This window comes from Bison bison, unplaced genomic scaffold, assembly GCF_000754665.1.
Source record: "Bison bison bison isolate TAMUID 2011002044 unplaced genomic scaffold, Bison_UMD1.0 scf7180017864371, whole genome shotgun sequence".
NCBI lineage: Eukaryota > Metazoa > Chordata > Mammalia > Artiodactyla > Bovidae > Bison > Bison bison.
In genome coordinates, this window is record NW_011494943.1 from 12,160,210 (window position 1) to 12,166,411 (window position 6,202).

At 53.9% G+C, this 6,202-nt stretch overlaps 1 pseudogene; it reads right to left on the bottom strand.

Annotated features, from left to right (window-relative positions):
* Window positions 1-221: 221 nt before the first annotated feature.
* Window positions 222-6,202, bottom strand: part of LOC105000587 — a 21,306-nt pseudogene continuing 15,325 nt past the window's right edge.

Here is a 6,202-nt window from a genome sequence, read left to right on the forward strand (position 1 = left end):
ACAGAGGAGCCTGGTAGGCTGTAGTCCATGAGGTTGCTAGACTCGGACACGACTGAGCGACTTCACTTTCACTTTTCACTTTCATGCATTGGAGAAGGAAATGGCAACCCACTCCAGTGTTCTTGCCTGGAGAATCCCAGGGACGGGAAGCCTGGTGGGCTGCTGTCTATGGGGTCGCACAGAGTCGGACACGACTGAAGCAACGCAGCAGCAGAGCAGCAGCAGGGCTGGGAGGAATGGAGGGCTGAGGGATGGGGGCTAGAAGGCAGGAGGTTTCCTTTTGAAGTGATGAAGTGTTCTAAAAATTAACTGTGGTGACAGCTGCATGGCTGTGAACACACTAAAAACCACTGAACTGTGCGCTTCAGATGAGTGAATTATATGGTATGTGAATTACGTCTCAACAAAGCTGTTAAAAGAAAACAGGGACTTCCCTGATGGTCCAGTGGTTAAGACTCTGCCTTCCAATGCAGGGCGCATGGCTTCCACCCTTGGTCCAGGAAGATCCCACAGGCCACGAAGCAACTAAATCCATGAGCCCTAAAACCCACACGCCACAATGAAGAGAAGCTCCCACCTGCCGCAGCTAGAGACAGCCCGCGAGCAGCAACGAAGACCCAGTGCAGCCAAAAATAAAGAATGATTTACTAAAACTAAAAAAGGACAGTCCTCACAGGTGAGTTAAAAATGCAGAGAGAAGCTGGGTGGAGTGGGGGAGCCCCTGGAACAGATGCAGTCCACTGATGACTCGGGCCACAGCCTGGGGGGAGGAGGCCACGACTCTCACAGAAGCAGCATCTTCTCGCCCACAACGTGGCCCCGGGCAGAATGACAGGCAGAATCCGTGAGGCTGGGACAGAAGGAGCCCCCCTACTTTCTCATCCCTCCTGTCATCTGCCCGGTTGCTTTTGTTTTATCAGTCTGATGGGTTTAATTTTTATTGTGAGGTAGTTCAACCAATCTCAAGTATTTTCTGACATAAATTCAATGGAAGTTTCAATCTTGCCTCTTGTTTGTGTGTGTGGAGTATGGTTTATTAAGCTATGCCTTAGTACAGGTTGCTGGGGCTTGCCCGTGGTGCTTTTAATGGACAAGGCCCTGATGTGCTGCCAACTTTCCTTGAGCAATGATACCAGGAAGTTGACAGCTAAGTGGATGTTGTACACAGCTCCTCGTCTGTCATCTTCACGTCGCCAACAGCCACTGCCAGACACAGCAGCTTCTGCATCTGGAACTTGATCGTGGACTTCACTTCATCCGCTTCGGCCACCATGTTCCCACTGTGGGTCAGCAAGGATGGGAACTTGCCAGCCTTGTTCAGGTCTGGGCCCAGGATTCGTGGGATCTGCTTAATCAGGGAGAGACGCTGAAGCCAGAAAGACATCATACTTCTTGGCCAGCTTCTTGACCAGTTTCTTGCTCTTGTTGAGTTTCTTCAGCACCGTGCTGTCCATGTGGGGGATAGCCAAGCCTTGGCCTTATCACACTGCTGCTGGTCCCCCAGGACACATACTTGGGGTGGGGAGTGGACACCACAAGCAGGGCATTAAGCCTGATAGTGCCTGGGAAGCATTTGCCCTTCTGAGGGTCACAGTTCTTCAGGCTGCCCTGAAGCTCCACCGTCTCCAAACACTTCCAGGGCTTGTGCTGTTCCTGGACAGGACTTCCTGCACTGCCTATAGAGGGTGTCTCAGGAGACTGCTGCTCATGGTTCCTTGAACCCTGAAAACCAGAAAAGAGTTGCCTTTTTTTTAAATTGGTGTATAATTGCTTTACCATGTTGTATTCGTTTCTGCTCTACAATGGACTGAATCAGCTATATGCATACGTATATCCCCTCTCTCTTGGACCTCCCTTCCACTGCACCGCCCCCCCATCCCACCTCTCTAGGTCATCACAGAGCACCGAGCTGAGTTCCCCGGGCCATACAGAAGGTTCCCACTACATTTTACACATGGTGGTGTATTTATGGGGCTTCCCTGGTAGCTCAGATGGTAAAGAATCGCCTGCAATGCAGGAGACCCAGCTTCGAACCCTGGGTCGGGAAGATCCCCTGGAGAAGGGAAAGGCACCCACTCCAGATTCTTGCCTGGAGAATTCCATGGACATAGGAGCCTGGCAGGCTACAATCCATGGAGCTGCAAAGAGTTGGAAATGACTAAGCAACTGACACTTTTTCGCTTTCAGTGTATGTATATCAATCCCAATCTCCCAATTCATCCCACCATCCCCAGTTGTTGGACCCCATCTGTGTCCCAGCTAGAAAGTCAGCCCCTTGGGAGGAGGGCTGAGCTCTTTCTCTGGCTGAGTCCTTCCAGCCATGAGATCCGTCGGGACCTGGCTCAGCTGGGCTCCCAGTGGTCTGCTAAGTGAATGAATGAGTGAACAGATGAGTGAGTGGGTGAGGGAGAAAATAGATGGGAGAAGCAGCTGGGCCTGGGTGGGTCCATCCAGCAGGCCGGTTGCCAAACAGAAAGCTGTCCACTCCCCGAGTGGCCGCTGGGTGGCAGCCTGGTGACACTATGGCCAGGAGGGTTCAGAGCCGGAGGTGTAGGGAGGCCCAATGACTGGGGGGACTGCTGCCTAGCAGGGGCTAACGGGGCTCCCCTTTGCCAGGCTGCCTTCCAAGATGAAAGGAGGGTGACCAAAGGAAAAGTTGGCTGGAATGTTTTCCAGGAACAGCAGTGGTCTAGAAAGTATTAATACAAAACTCCAAAAGGCGAGGGTCTAGATCCCATCAAAGCCACCCGCCCAGGGTAAAACCCAGCGCCTTCAGAGAGAGGGCAGCGGCCTGGCCCAGGTGGGAGGAGAACTCAGGTTTCGGGACAGGGGCTCCTCCAGACCCTCAGCCTTCCTGGAGCTCAGCCAGCCTTTGGGAGAGGGGATATGACCCAGGTCCACGACCGGACACTCCACCAGCATCACCAGTACCCAGTGTGGGCTACTGGGCTGACGGGAGAGAGGATTCAGACACGAGAGCCTTACTCCTGGAGGAGGGGGCAGGCAGGAAGGATGGGGGAGGGCAAGCCACGAGGACTCACAGGGTACCGTGATCAAGCCCGGAAGGGCCAGCGGATGACTGGGTGGAGAGTGCAGAGCCATTCTGTGTGGTCTGAAAGCTGGCTGGGAAAGATACAAGGGGGCAAGACCAGACCCTGTGGCCAGTCTGTCCCGTGGGGAGCATCTGTCTGTTCTGATTGTTGCTGGGGACAGTGGGCGTTCTGCAACAGGGTCTCGATCCCAGCTGGCCTGGGGGCAGAGTGTGGAAAGAAGGCTCTGGCTGAGAATCCCAGGGACGGGGGAGCCTGGTGGGCTGCCGTCTATGGGGTCGCACAGAGTTGGACACGACTGAAGCAACTTAGCAGCAGCAGCAGCCTTTGGTGAATAATTTTGGGGGTGTGATGGTGGGGTTCCAGTGGAACAAGGGAGGGCTGGGAGGAGAGAGGGCTTCAGAGGAAACCCATTACTGTAGGCCCTGGGGGCACTGGACATGGGGTGCAGTGAAGGGGTGCTGAGAGGGGCTGGTCAAGTTTCCGGTGTGGTCTCTCGCGTCTTTGCATCCTCCCTTCATCCTCCAACCCCCATCTTCTGCACTGTGGTCGACCAGCTCCTTCCTCACATAAGCTAACTGGGCCCAGCTTTATTTTCCAGACCCTAGGAGGGTGACCAGGAAGCCCAGGACCCCGGTGGGGCTCCCTCTCTTCCAGCAGCCAACACAGAGCTCCCAGTGAGGGGAACTGGAGGACTAGCCACCCTTGCCTACACTGCCACGCACGGCCACTGCAGGGGCCACACCTGGCAGCAGGGGTCAGCTATCTGGGGACACTCTGCACCCTGGGCAGGGGGGCTCACCTCCCACCACAGGTCCCAGTGTCCAGGCTCAGCCCTGGACCCCATCATCCCTGGAGGTCTGGTCACTGTGGGCTCTACAGGTCACTCCTTCCAGAGGGTCCACCAGGCCCCGGTGAGGGTCAGGGTCAGGCTGGACCCTAAAGCATGTTGTTTTTCCATCCATTTATCCTTCCAACCAGCTAGTTGAGTTTCCAACAACTCACAACCAGAAACATCTTTCCTGTTTCCCAATATTAGAGTTGGCGGCAGCAGCCGCGGAGACAGGGCCCCAGGGCAGGGGAACATGCCACCACTTCCCCTCTGATGAGGACGCAGGAAGCACGCTCCCTGGGTGGGTGCCTGCAGGACTCAGCGGAGGCTGAGGGAGGAGCTGGCCTGCTGGGCTGCTGCGCTCAGGGCCCCGCTTCATGGCTAGTGCTGGCAGCAGTCATGCCCCAGAATTAAACAAGGGTATGAATTTGCTGTACAGCTCAGGAAACTCAAACAGGGGCTCTGTATCAACCTAGAGCAGCAGGATGAGAAGGGAGATGGGAGGGAGGTTCAAAAGGGAGAGGATATATGTACACCTATGGCCGATTCATGTTGAGGTTTGACAGAAAATAACAACATTCTGTAAAGCAATTATCCTTCAATAAAATAATAAATAAATAAAATTTTTAAAAGATTCGAAAAAAAAAAGGTATGACATGTATAAGCCTCCCTGCATCTTAAGACTTAAAATTTTTTTCATTGTGGTAAAATACAATAAAATATAACAAGTAACATAAAGAGAAAGCCCACTTACAGCAACCGAGACCCAGCAGAGCCAAAAACTAAAATAAATAAATAATAAATATATATATTTTAAAATATGTATTTAAAAATGTATATTTCATAGTGATGCTATGAACACGAACGTACACATATCTGTTCAAGCCCCATATTCAGTTCTTTTGGGAATACACCCAGGAGTGGACTTGCTGGATCACATGGTGATTCCATGTCTAACTTTTTAAGGAGTCTGTGTCTTAGGTCTTTAAGAGTCTGGACGCCCCCACCCAAAAGGGAGGCCTCATGGTTCCTTCATGTCTTGGTCTCAGGGTCAACACCCTCATCTGCAGCTCTGGAGATATCTGAGTGGTCTCCTCTGTCCTGGGTCGAGGCTCGGGTCTGGAGTGTCAGGGAAGGGTCACCCACCCTTGACCTTTCTAGGGGATAAAAATGAAGCAATGCCCTCATGGCTGCCCACCCCCACTCCCTGAGGGGGCTCCTCTAACTGCCCCAGGACCCTACCCTGTCATCCACGCCCTCATGAAGTCCTCTCTCCTGAGTGCAGACTCGACTTGCCTCTAATAAAAGGTGACAAAGTGACAGGATGTCCCTTGTGAGATAACATTAAAGACTGGCTGCCATCTTGCTCTGGCCCCGAGGAAGGAGCCACCGTGTCCAGCCAGCACCCAGCAAAGACCTAAGGACGTGACAGCCATGCCATGGGGGCCTGGGAGCTCCCTCCCAGGGCTTCCTTATTGTTCTCCATCAGCTGCAGGTCCTCTTGCAAATACATCCCCCAGCTCTACCCGTTTCCCCAGACTCTGTCGTCCTCAGTCTCCCACGAGCTATTCCAGCAGCCTCTTAAGACCCAGTCCGGGTGTCCTTGCCAGGATTTGGAAAATGCCCTTATCAGTACCTTCCCCCTCCCCAGGCAAGTTCCACCATTTGCTCCAGATCCTCAATATCCACTTCTCCTTCTCCTGGGTCCTGCTGGCACATGCCTGCCTGGCCACTGCTGCTGCTGCTGCTGCTGCGTCGCTTCAGTCGTGTCCGACTCTGTGCGACCCCATAAACGGCAGCCAACCAGGCTTCCCCTCCCTGGGATTCTCCAGGCAAGAACACTGGAGTGGGTTGCCATTTCCTTCTCCAATGCATGAAAGTGAAAAGTGAAAGTGAAGTTGCTCAGTCGTGTCCGACTCTAGCGACCCCATGAACTGCAGCCTACCAGGCTCCTCGGTCCATGGGATTTTCTAGGCAAAAGTACTGGAGTGGGGTGCCATTGCCTTCTCCATGCCTGGCCACAGCTCCCTGGAAAATGCTCCATCTCTGCCCATCATCAGGCCACACAAGACTCACCCCTCGTGATGGTCAGGGGCTTGGAGGGGAGGCAGGCGGACCTGGTGAAGGACCCCTACCTGGTGACGCCTGTGTGGCCTGGGCAGCCGGAGGCTGGTCTCCTCCAGCCAGGCTTGTGGCCACTTCTGCTGCCAGCAGTTTCGGGAGGTCTGAGTTCTGGGCCTGAGGGTTTCTACTCTGACACCTGATCTGGGTTGCAGGGTCCACCCTCTGCTATGGGTCCTGACATTGGCCCAGGAGGTGG